The sequence below is a fragment of the Meriones unguiculatus genome, chromosome 20, assembly GCF_030254825.1.
Source record: "Meriones unguiculatus strain TT.TT164.6M chromosome 20, Bangor_MerUng_6.1, whole genome shotgun sequence".
Lineage (NCBI taxonomy): Eukaryota > Metazoa > Chordata > Mammalia > Rodentia > Muridae > Meriones > Meriones unguiculatus.
In genome coordinates this window covers 35035743-35055127 of record NC_083367.1, presented here as the reverse complement: position 1 = coordinate 35055127, position 19385 = coordinate 35035743, and positions in this window count along the sequence as shown.

The window sequence follows — 19385 nt, the reverse complement described above, 5'->3', positions numbered from 1 at the left end:
TCAGGAGATCCACTGGAATCCACAGGCCATGTTCCATGTATATACTGACAATCAATAGCCTGTCTCCCAGCCTACCTATTCCTGAGGGTGGAATTCCTCCCCTGGTTTTGGGACTCCTCTCCCCCAACACCAAGACCATAGGCCTAAAAGTTAAACTCCTTAACTTTATCTTCTGTCCCTAATATATATATATATATATATATGTGTGTGTGTGTGTGTGTGTGTGTGTGTGTAATTATAATGTACATATATATAATATGTGCAATATATTATATTCATTATAATATTATAACATATTTTATATATATGTTCCAGAATTCTGTTTCCTTAACAGCTACATTAAGAACTCAGTTATTCCGGCCTAAACCTCAGAGACTGCATCAGCTGGACCTGTAGTTTCCAGCTTTTTGCGCTACTCCCCAAAATCAGTGCCCTCAATGTCAGCAGGAAGTAGCCAGAAAAGATTTCCTGCCCATTGTTCATTTGTTATCAACAACAGGCTGGGATATTAGAGTCCCTACCTGCTGTAGGGCATGGCTGCCATACCCTGCCCTCTACCTAGAGGCATGGCTTCTACCCCAGAGTCCCTTCTCTATATAATCCGGACATCTCGGTTCTGCTTCCCCTTTTCTACCCTTTCTCCTTTTTCCCCATTCCTCCCTCTTTCTCTCCCCATTCCCTTCCCCTTCCCTCGATGCTCCCAATAAACCTGTATTTATATAATATAGCTTTGTCTCACCATTTGTTCATTCTGTTTTATTTAACCAGTCAATCTCGACTCCCAATTTATGTAAAGTGTTTATGATCCTTTATAGTCATTCCCATACACTGAAGATACTGGATTTCAGAATATGTTTGGTGTGCTGTATGCTAAACTGTCTAATTCCAAACTTTGATTACTGGAATTTTCCTATTTTTCCAACTAAGCAACATTTCGTGAGGATTCTAAGTTAAACCCTTAAATTGTGCTTGTTTGGGCCAATATTCTAATTTAGTTAGAACAAGGCAACTAGAAACCATACGATATGTAGTTTTCAATGTTACCAGACTAGGTAAGCTAAGCGGGTAGCATTATCGCTAGGTGCATCTGTCAGGGTATTTCTGGAAAAGACTGACATTCAAATCAGTAGATTAAAAGAACACTACCCTTCTACTGTAAGCAGGAAGGATCAAAAACCATTGCAAATCTGAATAAAACAAAGTCTTCTTCTCTCCCCTGGAAACTCAGGTATCCACCTTATCTTCTCCCTCTAATGTCAGCACTCATAGACACTGGGCATGAACTACATCCCCCCCCCCTTACTTTACTGTAGCAGATGGTATGACTTAGCCTCCACTGTTACCTCAACCAAGCACTCACAATAAAGCTACTTCTTTTTATCTATAGCTCTCTTGGTTCTGTTTCTTCATGGAATCTTGTACAACAGTCAAATCTTTCCTCCCCTTAGCAATTCCCTCTCCACGAAAGAAAGACACTTTCTGCTCAATTTCTAATTATATTTTAAGACAGTATTTCTGGGCAATAAATAAGATGATAAGAAATTATTTGTGTTGGATTGAAATTTTTAAGATATTAACCATTTTGAACATTAACAGTCCATTCATATTTATAATTTGAGATAAGTGTTCTTAAAGTATTTATTTACTTCCTACTATGTAGGAATGATAGTTATTAATGCTAAAAATCTATAAAAATTTAAACTTGATTTTGCTTCAGAAGAATATTTAGTAACAAAGCGACTGTTAGATTAAGTGTTAAGTTCTATGAAAGCACACAATTGGTAGTCAATATTGATTATCAACTTGATAGGACCTAGAATAGCCTAGATGACAAACTTGTGACAATTTTTCTGGGTTAATTAATATGTTAAGACATCTCCAAAATGTGAGTGGAAAGAATCATTCCATGAGCTTATGTCAGAGGCTGAATAAAAAGGAGAAAGCTAACTGAGGATCAGTACTAAGAAACTGAGGATCAGCACTAAGAAACTGAGCATCAGCACTAACTGAGCACCAGCACTGAGAAACTGAGCATCAGCACTAACTGAACATCAGCACTCATCTCTCTGCCTCTGGACTGCAGATGCAATGTGTCTGGTTGCCTTAGGCTCTTGCCACCACCCCTCCCCTCCATGATGAAAGGCATCTATTAGGAACCAAAGTACGCTCTTCTCCCTTAAGCTCCTGTTGTCTGATATTTTGTGGCAGCAATGAGAAAAGTAACTCATGCAACACAGAAAGAAATGCTGAGCAGAGAGGAGTCTATCGGTGTCCTGGAGAATATAATGATAATCTCTTCAATGGGCCATGTTTGATCTGAGTCTGAAAGATTACCACATGAAGAATGGGGAGGGCATTTCGCTGACATGGTGGAGTAAACATGGCAACAAAGCATGAAAGATAATGACTTTTCAGAAACAGCTCTAAGAGATGCAGAGTACCTGAAATTTAAAAGCTTTCCAAAGTAATATTAAGCCTCTTTAATGGGCTATGATTTTATAAGTTATTGCAGTAGATTCAGTTTAAGATCTGTATAAATCAAAGTAACGCAGTGGAAAAGAAGTTTTTCTTTTTTAAGAAAGAGAAAAATAAGAGAATGATTCAACAGGTGCATTGACTAAGATAAAATGTTGGAAAGCCATAAAGGAGAATTTACACTGTAATAAAATAAAACCAAAGGTTTATATCTCTGTTTAACATAAACACAAAAACAATCTTCAACAAAATAAAATGTCTTGCAACTCAAACCAAACAACAAATTTAAAGACATTTACCAGAATCAAATGGGGTTTGTGCCTGGAGTACCAGAATGCTTAACCCTGCCCAAATCATTGTAAGTGAATACATCAATAGGAAGTGAAGCTAATATCAAATAACTCAATGATAAGAAAATAATTCAGTGTAAAAAAGAAATAAATACTTGGATATACAATTATTTTTTAGATTTTATTTTATTTTTTAATTTTTGTTTTTATTAATTACAGTTTATTCACTTTGCATCCTATCTGTAGCTCCCTTCCTCCAACCCTCCAAATCCTACCCTTCCTCCTACTTCTCCACCCATGCCCCTCCCCCAGTCCTCTGATAGGGGAGGTTCTCCTCCCTTATCTGAACAACGACAACAAGAACAGAAATACAGCCAATAAGCAGGTTTATTTAAAAATGTTCAGGGTGACCGAGTAAGGGGAACAGGGACTGTGTCTGATATGAACTCACTGGCTGGCTCTTTGATCGCCTCCCCCTGAGCGGGGAGCAGCTTTACCAGGCCACAGAGGAAGACAATGCAGCCAGTCCTGATGAGACCTAAGAGGCTGTGGTCAGAACGGAAGGTGAGGAGGACCTCCCCTATCAGTGGACTTGGAGAGGGGCATAGGAGGAGATGAGGGAAGGAGGGTAGGATTGGTAAGGAATGAGGGAGGGGGCTACAGCAGGAATGCAAAGTAAATAAACAATATAAAAATTAAAAAATTTTAAATATTTAAAAAAAATGTTCATCAGCCAGGTAGATGGCAGCAGAATTAAAGTGCTTGTGAATGAGCAAGCATGTTAATTGAAAGTGAGATTCCCAGCCCCACATGAATGGAAGGTGGATGTGGCAGCCTGTGTGTCCAGATCCGGATAGGTGGAGACAGCTCGATTAGCTCTGAGCTCAATTGAGAAACCTGCTTGGGCTACTTAGTTTTTCTCTACTTAATAAAAACCTAGACATATTTGGGAAGAGGGAATCTCAACTGGAGAATGGCCTCCATCAGAGTGTCTTTGTGGGTATGTCTTTGTGGGATTATCTTGGGTGAAAATTGACTGAGGAGGGCCCAGCCCACTATGCCCACTATGCGCAATGCCAACCCTGGACAAGTGGTAGTGTGGTATACAAGGAATAAAGCTGAGTGAGCCATCGAGAGCAAGCTAGTACACAGTGTTCCTCCGCGTTCCCTGCATCGGTTCCTGCCTTCATGCTCCCACACTGAGTTCCTGCCTTGACTTCCCTCCTTGATGGACTAAGATGTGGAATTGTAAGCTAAATAAAACCCCTTTCCCCTCCCAAGTTACTTCTGATCAGTGTTTTATCACAGAAAAGACCAAACTAGAAGACCTCTTTTAATTAATAAGGAGGGCAATAATGGAGGAAAAATCCTAAGATCAGCCTGAGGCCTCTTCATACATGCATGCCAGTGCACATGCATAGGTCCACACACATGTGAACACACATCCACACAGGAACACCACACGTATACACATGAGAAGACTCCATAAAGGAGTAGACAAAACCATAATGTAAATTCTATTATAATCAAGCTGAGCTCTTTCATGGTTGATGATCTTTTCCAAGGAAACATGTGGGAACATGCCCAGTGCCTTAGTGTTCCATGTAAGGGCAACATGTAAGGGCAAGAACTGCTGGCGCCACAAAAGGCCACAAGGGAGCATTCTGACCCTTGGGAAATGCGCACATGGATGGGGACATCTTAATCACCCGGTGTCTAACTCCTTTTTGAGATTGCCCAAGGCCTCAGGATTGAACTCATGATTGCCTGTCTGTTAAGACAACTTGTCTCAAGCTTATATCACTGTCATTTCTTTTTTTTTTTTTTTTTTTTTTGATTGAAATTTTTACATGAAACACTGGGTTAGTGTTTTGCACTGGTCTGTCAGGCTATACATCTAGAAAACAGAACTATGGTTATCTCTAAGATTCCATGCTCTCCATTCCACTGCCCACGTCTATCTAACACTACCACAGTTTTTCCTGGGTGTAAGGACACACGCCGTTCACATGCATACATTCAAAGTCCCAGAGAGAAATAGTAATTTTCTTTTATGTATCTTTCAGCATCCAAGCCACACAAGGAGCCAGTTATTTTCTGGCAAATGATGTCTGAATTCTTGTGTTGCTAGTCAGTCCAGTGAGACAGAAATCAATGACTTTGTCACTTGCTATCTCCTGTCTTGCTTCTTTGTTCCATAATTCCACTGCTAAAATGTGTGACTACAACTGACTGTAAATGTTCATAAAATCAACTCTCCTCTCCTTCTCTGATGAACCATGGTTTGAAGAGCTAAACTGAAAATGGTTTTGATCTAAACTGTTTTAATTATCTTGCAAAAATGTGTGTCCCTTCAGGTGAGGTTTCTCAGTCATATCTTTGGAGCGTGACTTTTTTTTTTTTCAACAGCTCTCTGTTTCTTTAAATGACTTCCCAGATTTTTTCAAAGTACAAAAACCTCATGGTGTGTGAAAACTTTGCAATTTTCACTGGGTTCAATTCCAATTAACTCAAATATCAGGGTCAGTCCTGAGGGCTGCATGACACGTCTGTGTTAGAACAAGGTAATAAGTAAAACAAAAACATCAACAGCTCACAGCCTAGCAAATAGCAGAAAGGGGCCCTTCCCTGAGACGCTTGTAATCTAAATGTGAGCACTAATGACCATGTTTTGATTAATTTCCAGCAGAGATGCCTACCCAGGCATAAGTGTTTCCTACAAGGGCTTGCTCAAAATAGCACTCTACATTCTGGCGGGGGGGGGGGGGGGGGGGAAGGAGATATCTATGGCTGCTGTTTGTCATTGCTTTATTTACCCAAGATATACCTTGGTTTAACAGGAGCTGGGTCATCTTCACCTGGATTTGTTCAGAAAAGAAGGTAGGAAAATAGTCAATGCCTTCTCTCCCATAGTGTCACTAAAAACCCACAGAATGTGAGTCGGCCTTCACTCATTCACTAACTCTGCTACTACTGAGCCATGAAATAACAGTCCCCTCTTACTGCATTTTCAATCAGAAGGAGAAACTTTAAATTTTAGTGTGTGATGTGAATTTGAACTGCATTGTTTTTTAATCACCCTAAGTGTCAAAATTACAAATCACCAAACTTGTTTTATTAATTTGGTTTTGAGGCAACCAGAGATGAGAAGACATAAAAAGCTGGAAATTTCCACCATGATTCCTAGTTTGGATTCAAGTATTTTCTCCTGGAGAAATCAAATAATCAGTGCAGGATAGATTTTCACATTCTGTAACTATCTGGGGTATTTCCAGGTAGCCATAATTATCCTCAAACCAAATGGAAGGTTCCTCAGTCAATACTACAATATGGTGGATACGCCCCAAGTTGCATTTGCCTCTGGTGTTTATCACAACAATGGAAAGATGAATAGGACTATGGATCTACAAGATTCATCCCTGTGCAGTCAGGCTACTGGCCTGGATACTCTGGCCACCTTTAAGAGCTGTTGCCAACAAAGAATGTTTGACCATATTTTATACTTCCCTCCTTAATGACTGGTACAGGGGTATTCTTGGTTTTTCATATTCTTGAAAAACCTGTTTTCCTCTAACATAGAAAAGGGATTGGTAACTGCACAGGCGTTTCACTTATCTTGGACCAGAAAGGAAGTAAGCTGTAATATCTGCAATATACTGAGGGCCATGTTAAACACTTCACATATTTAGTCCTCCTGAAAATGCTTAGAGGAAGCTAGCATTATTTCTCTTTTTATGTTAGCAAATCTCTAATGTTCATAAGACAGAATACAATAAAATACAATGCAATTCAATGAGTATAATATATTCTTTCTTTGCACAATGTTTTCTTAGCTTTAAAAAATATTTTATTTATTTATTATTTATCCAGTATTCTCCCTGTATGCCAGAAGAGGACGCCAGACCTCATTATAGGTGGTTATAAGCCACCATGTGGTTACTGGGAATTGAACTCAGGTCCTTTGGAAGTACAGCCAGTGTTCTTGACCTCTGAGCCATCTCTCCAGCCCTATTTCTTAGTTTTTAATTCACTTTTAAACAATAGGAATGCTATAATAACCTACAACTATTCATGTCACCTGTTTACAACTATTTACTAGTTTTCATTAAAGGATGAAGAATGACCTTACAGCTCTCTATCTCTCAAACTTCCGATGGAGCACACATTTCCCATCTCTTTGCCCTTTTTTATCTTTTATTTTTGAGATTATAATATACTTACATCATAATTCCCTTCCTTTCCCCCATTTCCAGCCTTTCCACATACCCTTCCTTGCTCTCTTTCAAATTCCTAGTTCTTTATTCATTATGTGTGTCTCTGTGTGCACATTATTTCCTTCTACACATATACATATCCATACATACACATTCCATATACACATACATACACATGTATATGTATTTTTCCTAAACTTAACCTGCTCAGTGTGTATAATGTTACTTGTATGTATATGTTGTCAGTACTGACCATTTGATATTAGGTAGCTAATTGGTGTGCTCTTTCCTAAAGAAGATGACTTCTCCCACCCTTCCCACTCCTTAGTTACCTTAGTTCTTTGTGTAGTGTTGAGTCATTCTTTCAATTTCTCCAAAGAGATGGCTCATTTCTGTGCTGCATATGCTGTCCTATGGATCTGAAAAGACCATGAAAAAAAATGCTGTAAAAAAAAAAAAAAACAGGAAACAAGCTAGGAACCTGCCACAGAGGGCCTCTGAAAGGCTCTGCCCTACAGACTATCAAAGCAGACGCTGAGACTTATGGCCAACTGTTGGGCAGTGTGCATGGAATCTTATGTAAGATGTGGGAAATAGTAAGATCTAGAGAGGACAGGAACTTCACAAGGAGAGCAACAGAAAAGAAAATTTGAACACAGGGGTCTTCCCAGAGACTCATACTCCAGCCAAGTACCATGCATGGAGATAACCTAGAACCCTTGCACAGATGTAGCCCATGGCAGTTCAGTGTCCAAATGGGTTACATAGTAATGGGAAGAGGGACTGCCTCTGACATAAACTGATTGGCCTGCTCTTTGATCACCTCCCCCTGAGGGGGGAGCAGCCTTACCAGGCCACAGAAGATGACAATGCAGCCACTCCTGATGAGATCTGATAAAGTGAGATAAGAAGGAAGGAGAGGAGGACCTCCCCTATCAGTGGACTTGGGGAGGGGCATGCGTGAAAAAGGGGAGGGAGGGTGGGATCTGGAGGGGAGGAGGAAGGGGCTTATAGGGGGACACAAAGTGAATAAAGTGTAATTAATAAAATAAATAAATAAAAAAAGAAAAAATAACAAAGAAACATCTATCTTGTCCCTTCCTAACTCACCAAGCCAATGAATTCCCACTCTGTTTGAACATACTTTAGTGCTATGAAGTCATATCATAAATTTTTATTTCATTATGTAATACCCTTTTACCATAACCACTTTTTAACTGACAGAGAATGTACTTCAGTTTCAATAAATTAAATTTTACTTAATTATATTTATTCCTATCATCTATAGCTGTAAGACCTAAGAGAATGCAGGCTGTGTGTCCTTCACTCACTGCTGTGTCCCCATCCTGCAGGACAACGATCCACACTCTGTACCTGTGCAGTGAGGATTGGATGAAGAGGTGAATGAAGGAACCCTGTCCAGTAAAATTAGATCCCTCCTGCCACTTAATAAAACACTAGGTGAATTTAACCAGGAGTTAACATTGGCGAGGAACTTCTGAGAGTTTTGTTGCATTTCTTAAACATGCCCAGCTGCCTGGTTGCTAAACATGAATTCATAAGATTGTAAGATGTTAAAAAAATAAAAATAAAACTCTTGTTTTTACACTTGGGCCTCTAGATTTGTATTTGCATTGACTTATCTTATTCTTTATTATGTAACTTAAGCTACGTTCAACAAAACATCATTTTGCTTCCTGACATTTTCCTTAATGCACGTGTTGGTTCTGATAAATATGAACTACAGAAAGTTACAAAGAAAATTTGAGGTTGAGTCAGAAGAAATCTATTGACTGAAAACACAGCCCAACATTTGTTCACCTATCAAACTTGTGTTAAGTGTAAATAAAAATGACTCCCCCGTGTTTGTGTCGTGTGCAAAAGAGCAGCTCGTGTTCCGATTCCACAGTGTTCATGCTCTTTACCCCTTACAGCACTGGGCACTGACAGGACATGATTCCTTGTAGCTCTTCACTCTGAGTTTCCCTGACCCCACCTGGACTCTTTTCTTTCTTATTACTTCCCAGGACTCCCTTTGGCAGCTTCAACTCAATGGATTACCCTAGGAAAAGCACAGAGGAAAGTTTGCCTTAGATCTGGAGCTACACGACATTCTCAAAAAAGAACCAAGCACAGTGTCTTTCCTCAAATGGTTCTTCTGTTTCCATCTCACTGAATCTCCTTGAACGCAACTTTGGCTGACATCTGTATGTTGAAAACTACCAAGTCTGCATCGGTTCCTGGACTGCCCTCCAACTCTCAAGGCACACGTAGTACTCTGTGCAAGAGACAGAGCCCATCTCAGATGCCATACAGACAAGCCAAATTTGATCTTCTCCTATAGCTGTCAACATTCTATTTTCTAACCGGCTAAAAGCATAGAATTTAAAATCTCCCAAACAAGCAAGGAATTCATCCTAACGTTCCCTCTTTTTCATGTTTAAAATACAATTGGTCTTAAAGTCTCCTTCAGTTGGCATATTTCTTATGCCTTTCTCATTGTCTCTGGCCTAATTTAAACTCTCATCTTTTTTTTTCTGTTATAATATTTACCTTATAACTGCTTTTTCTTTTATTTCCTTTTCCTCCGATCCATTTTTCACAATGCCAGATGAGGGTTATTTCTAAACTTGAACGTGTTTCATGCTCAAAACTCATCAGTGGCTTTCTTCTGCTCTGGATCAATGCTTTAGCTGGGTAATGCGGCATGACCTGCTCACAGTTCATCTCTCCAGCCATGTCTCCTTATCGTCTAGCCATAATGTTATCACAACATCTGTTTTCCTCCTTAACACGATATTTCCTGTTCCGTCACTTTCCCTCCTCCAGAATGCCTTCTCTGGGTTTTCTTCCTTCCTCCTAGTTTTCTGCAGGATTCCCTGAACTTCACCTAATGTTTGGCTTTGGATCTCTGCATCTGCTCCAATCTTGTTGGGTGATGGCCCTCTGATGACAATTAAACTAGGCACCAATCTATGAGTATAGCAGAATATCATTAGAAATAAAGTCAGGTTTTTGTTGTTGTTGTTTTTGTTTGTTTGTTTGGTTGTTTGTTTGTTTGTTTGTTTGTTTTTCCAGCCTCCTTTGGTTCTATCCTAGGATCCCAGGTCTCTAGGCAATCCAGCCTCTGGGTCTTGGCCAATGTCGGGAGTGGGCTCCCCCTGGTGGCATGGGTCGCAAGCCGGACCAGTGTTACTATAAACTTCCTGAACCACTGCCAACATTCCCGGCCCCTTTGCCTTCTCCTACATGTAGTGACGATCTACTACTTGTACATGGATGAGGTAATTGTTCTTATCCAAGCTTTTCGTTCAACATTTATCTTTGCAGTGTTTACTAATGGTTCTTTCTTGCTGTTAATCATATTATATCTTGTAAATAAACATATTAGCAGGTATTAACTAAAACTTGTATGTGTACCCTATGTTAACTTGCTGGACAAATAATTATAACCAAGCTGTTTTGTTTTCAGTTTTATTGCTTTAAGAAGGGGTTTCTTAAATGGGTCAGGATGTCTTCAAAAATACTGTGTAGCTCAGACTAGCCTCAGGTTTGAAGGATCCTCCTGCCAATCTCCAAGGTACAGAGAATACAGTCATGAGACTCCATGCTTCACTTTATTTTTATTTAATAATTGATATTACTTGTATAGAAAAAAAATACTGCTAGTTAATATTAAATGGTTTCCTAAATGCAGAGATATTTTCTAATTCCACAAAAAAGAAAACTGACATTCATGCTAAACATACGTTGGATTAGAATTCACTTCTCTGAGAAAAATAATTAGTAGTTCTGACACATGATTCAGGTGCACACACATACACACACAAATTTTAGGGCTCCCAGTGTTAGTTAAACATCATCTAACTAAAGAAGAAAATTAATTATTCAAAGTTAGTTAGCCCCACACTTATTTGAAATATCTTTAAAAATGAGATAAAAAAAAATAGTTTCTGATACTGAACCTTGAGGATTTGGAGCAGGGCAAGGTGGGCTTACTCTAATCCACAGAGTGGATATAGTTTTACTTAAAATAATATATAGGAACTTAGAAGATGATATCAAATAAAAAATGTAAACTCCAACACCCAAATCTGCAGGGCTTACAAAACAAAACTGATGTTGAGAAAGCATTAATGCACTCTTCAAACCTACAGTTTAGTCTCTAGAAAGAATGTCGTAGATGGGAGATCAGGGCACAGTTACTACAAGTCATAACACTAAGTTTAATCTCATACATGCATATTTAACATGCTTTGCCCTAATACGAAGGCAAGCAATTTTAGTGTGTTTTGATGTAATAAATAATATTAAATATAAATTTAAGGTATGCATGGATAAGAGGAAGTTACTTGGCATTCAGAAAGAGTCTGAGTTCAGTACAAGCTTAACAAACTTTGCAACTTTCCTCTGCCTGAGTTTATTACTAAAGCACTTGAAAACTTTGTCATTCTGCTCTCATTCCTCAAGACCCCTTAAGAGCTATCAGGTGCATCTCTGGAAACAGTACTGCCTTTGTTTCCCTCGGCTCACATACTCCTGGCATTTCACCATTGCTTGTCAAAATAATTAATATCTGGAGATGAAGGGGGAAAGGTATGCTGCATTTTAATAACAGGTTTTGAAAGAAACAAGGTTAAAAGAATAGTCTATTAAAATGAGCTTTCTGTCTTTGACATTTTGTTGCATTGCAAAAAGATATCTGGTTATCTCAAAGAATTATGGAAACGGCTTTCATCACTGCAGTTAATGATAGATTTCTTTTCGAGAAAATATGTTGCCAAAGTTTGCTAAAGTTTGGCTATTGATGAATGTATGGTCCACCTCACAGCCAATGGTAATCAATATTAAAAATATTTTGTGTAATAATTCTGAAAGAAAATAAGAATTTGGAGTGCCTATCACTTTTAATGCATAAAATTTTGTTTGTTTATTAATAAACATAACCTAAGCCATATTCTTGCTAGCTATAAGCAGGCTATAAATCATGACACTAGGTGACCATGGAGCCAAAATACTGTTAATTCCCCTTACAATCCATCATAAAGAACAGTGGTTCACTTTTCCAAAACATATTTTTGAAGCTCTCTGACAGTTTCCATTCTGTTCTACAGATGCTAAACACCTTTGTAATTATGTCATCTTACATATGAAATACCCATATATGTTTTTAGGACTCGTTGCTTTCACTTTCAATCTTTTTGTTCTTTTGTATGAAGCCACTCTCAAAATTTACTTAAATCAACAGAGTACACAGTTCCATAAGCTGAATATACTATACCAGGACCCAAGCACCAAAGAGAGTAATGCAATCACGACTAGCAGAGGGAGATAAAGAATAGACTCCATATATATATATATATATATATATATATATATATATATATGACATTATTTTTAAAACATAACTCTTCAGGCTATAGGGATAGCTCAGCAGCTCAGAGCTCTCGATTCACTTTACCAGAAACCTGGGTTTTCTCTATTCCTAGCACCTGCATGGCAATAGGCTCCCATAACCCAGGTCCAGGGGATCCAATTCTCTCTCCCAGCCTCTGTAGGCACCAGGCACAGGAATAGCGCACATTCATTCATGTAGACAAAACACAGAAAAATAAAAGTAAATAAATCTTTAAAAAAAATAACCCTCTCAAGACTAGAGAAATATAATTTAAATTCAGACAATGAAAATGATCGCAACCCTCATACAAGTTCTCAGACCATTCCTCAGCAGGTACCTTTCTCTGCTCGAAGTTTCCATAAAGTAGGGCCAGAAAGGGTCTGATTTTCTAAACCCTCCTAACTGTAGTTTATGACTTCTGCTGCAGGATCTCACAAGAGCTAAAAGAAAATCTTTCTTAGACCCATCAGACAGCTCAGCAGGTCAAAGCACTGCATTCGTCTGGAAATCTGATAGACGGATTCCAATACCTGGATCCATATAAAGGTAGAAGGAGAGAACAGACTCCACAAAATTGTTCTCTAGCCTCCATACACATCATGCACACACACATAATAATAGTAAATAAAATCTTGATATGCTAAATTCTTAAACACAATACAGGAGAAAAGAGAAACTGTTATAGTAAAATCATATTAATATGTACTAAAGAGTCTAGGATAGTGTTCAATACAGGAAATCAAAACTCTGATTTTTAATTCTCCTCTTGCCAAAATCCTAACAGCTATACCAGTACAGACATTTCCAAAAGGTGCTAAAACTCTTTTCAAACCGAGATTCCCATGGAATTCTCTTATTTTATTTTGCCTAGTTCTGATTTCTTTTTTTTTTTTTTTATTAATTACACTTTATTCACTTTGTATCCACCCATAAGCCCCTTCCTCCTCCCCTCCCGGTCCCACCCTCCCTCCTCCTTCTTCACGCATGCCCCTCCCCAAGTCCACTGATAGGGGAGGTCCTCCTCTCCTTCCTTCTTATCTCACTTTATCAGATCTCATCAGGAGTGGCTGCATTGTCATCTCCTGTGGCCTGGTAAGGCTGCTCGGGTGGAGTTTCCATTCTGTTCACCCCTCAGGGGGAGGTGATCAAAGAGCAGGCCAATCAGTTCATGTCAGAGGCAGTCCCTCTTCCCATTACTATGTAACCCACTTGGACACTGAACTGCCATGAGCTACATCTGTGCAGGGGTTCTAGGTTATCTCCATACATGGTACTTGGTTGGAGTATGAGTCTCTGGGAAGACCCGTGTTCAAATTTTCTGATTCTGTTGCTCTCCTTGTGAAGTTCCTGTCCTCTCCAGATCTTACTATTTCCCACTTCTTACAAAATTTCTTGAACCCTAAATTGGTATTACCAATGGAAAATTAAGCCAAAGGGGGGAAAATAAGCAACCAAGTTCATGAACAATTGAGGTAGATCTGTTTGTGACTTAATTTATTTCTGGTTTTAAGTCATATGTTCTTCTTTATGCAGAAAATCTTAATGATGTGGTGAGTCGGCATCTGGTCACTGGTTTGCACCCAAAAATGTTTTGGCAAATGGCAGATCTCTCACACTACAGTATAGATGAGGCTTGAACTATGAAAACATAATTTTAAAAGAATAGCAACTTAACTTCAACACCCTTCAGATTCAAAGGGTGTGACTTGTGAGCCTCTCTAGAAATCAAGATTTCTTTAAAGGTTTATTAGTACTTTAACATATTCATACAGGTATCTGTATGGGTATGTGCCCTTAAGTGGAGGAACCCAGGAAATCCAAAAGAGAACGTCAGATTCCCCTGGATATCTGGATGGAGTTACAGGCCCTTGTGATCCACCTGACATTGGTGCAGGGACCTGAACACCTGTCCCCTGTTGAAGCTGTATAGCGCTGCTGGACAGGCGGTGCTGAGTTGTGTAAGAAAGCCAAGACACAGCCAGTAGGCAGGGTTCCTTCAGGGTCTCTGCTCCAGTTCCTGCCTCCAGGTTCCTGTCCTGATTGACCTTCAGGATGGACTGTAAGCTGTACGAAGAAACACTTTCCTCCCCAAGTCACTTTTGGTCCTAGTTTATACCAGCAGTAAAGAGCAAACAGGGACACATTTTTGTCATTGTTACCATTGTTTTTTTAAAAAACTTATTGTTATAAAAGTATGTTTATCTCTACTCTTCCTGAATAGCAGGGTTATTTTATAAACAATTTCTAGAGCTATAACAAGTTTTCAAACTAAAAGACAGCTTCTTTGTTATAATTCATTCATTCTCTTCACCAGTTAAAATTTATTTTAAAAAAATTTAAAGGTATTCATGAAATTTATAAGATATGGCCTCCATTTGATTTCTACTCTGAATCTTCTTGCCCTTCTCGCTTTCTGAAGAGTTTGCAGAAGGTCAGGCCCAGGAATATTTGCTTCTATTGATTGGAATCGAACAACCAGCAGGTGGTAAAGTTGAGTAAAGTTCAGAAGATTGCAGAGCAGACATAAGACAGGACTGCAAGCTGCAATGGATTTTCAGAACAACATGAGCCTGTGTGATTTCCCATGCCCTTTCTAGCTTTCTGTGTGTGAGCATTCTATTCATCGGCAATTAGTGGAATTTAGCATGAACTGTGTGAGATCTTTGGAGGCTGAAGTGTTGTATTGAGTTTCTTGGCTTGATTATGTAACACCTACAAAGTTTTCTATCGAAAGTTATTAGCATTTTTTATAGAAAACTTATTCTGAGCCTGCTCTTTCGGGCTCTCTTTGTTCTTTATCCACTTCCAGCACTTCCACCATGGAACAGCCCACTTCAGAATTTTCCTGAGGATTAAAACTACTTCAAGGGCATCTTAACATTTAACATTTGTGATGAGAGCTCTTCTTTTTCAGTCTAAAAAAAAAATGAATCACAGCTAAAAATAACTACATATGTAAGACTACATAAAGACGCCATGTGTCTTACCAATTTAACCTTGTAGAAGGACATATTTTATTTACTGTGGGTCCAGTTTTCCCCTATCGATTGTAAATAAGGTGATTCATTTAGAATTCTCCTAGACAGACCACATTGCATTTGCTAATGGCATTAGCCATAATTTTGTTCCTCTTCCCTTTGTTTACTTATAAGCTCTTTAATTTATAAGCAGTAGATATTTTCACTTTATGGATGTAAAAACACTGATTGCAATGCATTTTTTTCTCTTTTATTTATTTTTATTTTATGTGTAGGGGTGTTTTGGTTGCATGTAGGTAGATCTGTGCACCACATGCATGCTTAGTGCCCTGGAGGCCAGAAGAGGGCATTGGAACTCCTGAAACTCAAATTACAAACAGGTGTGAGCTGCACTGTGAGTGTTGAGAATCAAGACTGGGTCCTATGACAGAGCAGGCAGTGTTCTTAGCCACTGAGGCACCTTTGCAGCCCTACAAGGCCTACTTCCTAGAGTGTAGTTTTATTATTTATTTGGGAAATAAGTAAGTTTTTTTGTTTTGTTTTGTTTGTGAAGGTCTCATATAGTCCTAGCAGACTTCAAGATCCTGGTTTTCCTGCCTCCTTTTCCCAAGGGCAGAGATGATAGTCTGTGGCGGGTACCACCACACACTGCAAGAATTTCTTGAAGGACAATTCTGCTCTCAAAGGTATAAGAACAGGAAGAATGTACGTGTGTTTGCAATGCAGGTATGACAAACTGGTTTCAGTCCCTGGATCTCGTTGTGGAAAGAGAGAGCCAACTTTAGCAAATTGTCTCTGACAAATGCAGTGTGGATGGACACACACATACACACATTCAACATCCAGATTAACAATGAATATTTTACAATTTTAAGGGTACGCAGGAGTTGCTAAATAAGACATTTCACTGAATTTATCATTGATGATGTCTTCTATTGTCCTGAAGATATTCTTCAATGGCACAGAACTAGAAATGCTTTAGATATTTAGGAGCTTTGAAAAGAGGGATGCAAATTTTTTGAATGATGGTTTCAGATATAAGCCCAAAAGAACCACTTCGATACAAATTGCATCAGAAATGGAATCCTGAACCCAAAATCAACCTTTAAGATGGTACAATTTGTTGAGAGTGTGAGGAGAGCACTTGGTAAATATTAGTACTCTCTACTATGAAACTAAATGAAAACTTGGTTAGCTCCTCCGTTGACCTTACTAAAGTGACACCTAAAATAGCTGCACTTGCTATCACAGAACACAGAGCTTAGGTGCTTCCCCATGCATAACACAAAATTGGGGAAAGTGTCAAGTTATGGTGACTTAATTGAGTTCAATGAAAGCCCTGGGCTTGGAGTCATGTGCTTTCCTCTCATCACTGCATAGCTCAACAATCTGTGATAAATGATACAATCTCTTGACTGCTTATCTTCTAAGCCCTGAAATGAAACACTGGCTGAATGAGCTATGCAGACTATGACACTGAAATTCTTATTCTGTAATCAGCCATGAATTTTTGCTCAATTTACCTTCTGTTTATCACCTCATTTGTAAAACAGATCACCAGGCAATATTTGCAATGAAATAAAGATAAGTAAAGATTTTAATCAAAAGAGTCAAGTTGCAGTTCTAGTTCTTTTTCTTTTCTTATGTTTCCATTAGAAACCAAAAGTAAGAAACAGTAAAACTGATAGAGGAAGGCAAAGAGACACATAGTGGGGAGAAAGTACTTAGAGGTTGGATTTTTGTGAACAACAGCAGCAACAACAACAACAACAAAAAACTTGATCATGTAGATAAATACAGATGCCAAGCAAAAACCTACATTGTAGGACAGAATGGACTTCCACAGCTATTCTGTGACCTCCACACATACACACAAACTGCAGAACAAACACATATAAACACAAACATACAAACACATACAAATACACACACAAAGAGAAATAACATTTAAAATATTAAAAAGAAATTAGTTTTCACAATAATTCTTTAAAATTATCTCCAAAGGGGCAAGCGAGATGGCTTAATGAACAAAACAACTGCTACCAAACCTGATGACCTGACTTCAGTCCCTAAGACCCACACAGTAGAAGGAGAGTGATAACTCTCACACGTTATCCTCTGATCTCTACATATGGCATGGCTTCAAGCATCCATAAACACACACATACACACATACACACACAGACAAAAAACACAATGATGAAAGTGAGGAGGAGGAGGCCAACGATAAACATAATAAATTTATTTCCAAGGTTCTAGCATATATGATAATGCTTCAAGAAAAAGGTCTATAGAGAAGAAATTTATGTAATGGGTACAGTAGTAAGATGCTGCAAAGGTTCCTAGGTATGAACTGTCATATTCATATGTACTGTCCTAATTGTGGGTGTATATAATAGTTTGTCAGTTTCTCATTGCTGTGACATAAGAAAAAAATATATAAGGAAATTTACTGAATGTTGGAAAGATGAATTTTTGGCTTGCATTTTCAGAGAGTTGAGTCTATAGTTAGCTGTTTCTGTTACTTTTATCATTGTTGTGGTGGTTTGAATGAGGATGGTCCCCATAAGCTAGCATATTTGAATGTTTGGTTCCCAGATGGTGGACAGTTTAGAAAGGATTAGGGGGTGTGGCCTTGTTGGAGGAGGTGTGTCACTGGGGGTGGGCTTTGAGGTTACAAAAGCCCACACTAGGCCCAGTCTCCTCCCTGCCCCCTGCCTGAGGATCAGGTGTAAGTTCTCAGCTACTGCTTTAGTGCCATTACTGCTGCCCTGCTCCCTACCATGATGATCATGGACCTGCCCCACAGCTGGATGCAACTGCTCCCTACCATGATGACCATGGACCTGCCCCACAACTGGATGCAAGCCCCCAATTAAACGCTTCATTATAATCTCCCTGGTTCATGTTTCTCACAGGAGCAATCGAACAGTCACTAGGACAGTGGTGGAGGGGTGAGGGAGTACAGCCGTCCACCGCCTGACACCTAGCAGCAGAGATGGCGCAGGAGATGACAAAGGCTCATCTCCGGTGACCTGATGTCTCCCACTAGGCTCAGCTGCAGTTTTCCTCACCTCTTACTAATGCTATAAAATTAAAAATCCATCAGTGGGCCAATGCTTTGGTGGAGTCAGACTCTTATGATCCAGCGACTCCCCAAATCTCAATTCCTTTACCATGCCCAAGAAACCTTTATTCACTGTATGAACCTTTGAAGGATACCTCATATCTAAATTAAAAAACCTATTATTACATAACAACAAATATTAAAATACATAATAAGTGACAGACAAATGATAGGTAGATAATAGACAGATGATAGATAGATAGATAGATAGATAGATAGACCCATAGCGTCATTGGGTTTAATGTGTCTATGTCTGTTCTATATTCTTACTAGAGAACAATATTAGGCAAAAACTCTTACATACTTGAGGAATTCCAATAATCTCCTAAGCATATGGAGTGTGGTGGGCAGCATTTTTTCCATTCTTTAATTTGTATTATGTGTAAAGGGCCATGGGTTATACATAGGAGTGCAGTGTCTGGAAAGGCCAGAAGAGGGCACTAAATACCCTGGAGATGGAGTTTAAGGCAGTGTGGGCTACTTGACCTGGGTGCAGGAAACTGAACTCTAGTTGTTTCATTACAGATAAAATTAAAGATTACAGAAGTTTATTCAAAGGTAGCCAAATGTTGATTTTTGCACCAACAAATTTGCCACTGCAAATAGATAGCAAAGCAGAGCAATTATTCGTCAGTTTGAGTCACAGAACATTGAGCATGTTTTGGTCACACAGTTAAAAGGTGTGAAGGACATTAGCATCTTTCACCCTGCACCTGTCTAAATACAATATAAAAGAGATACAGCCTGGTAATGACAGAATATTCCGTGGCTTATCAGATTTGGGGGGCTGGGCACAACACATAACCACTGTCTCTTCATTAAATTGCTCATCAGTGTGAAAGGATCCTAGGAACTGCTGCATGTAATAAGCACACATAACAACAAATCCAAACTGGAGAGTTC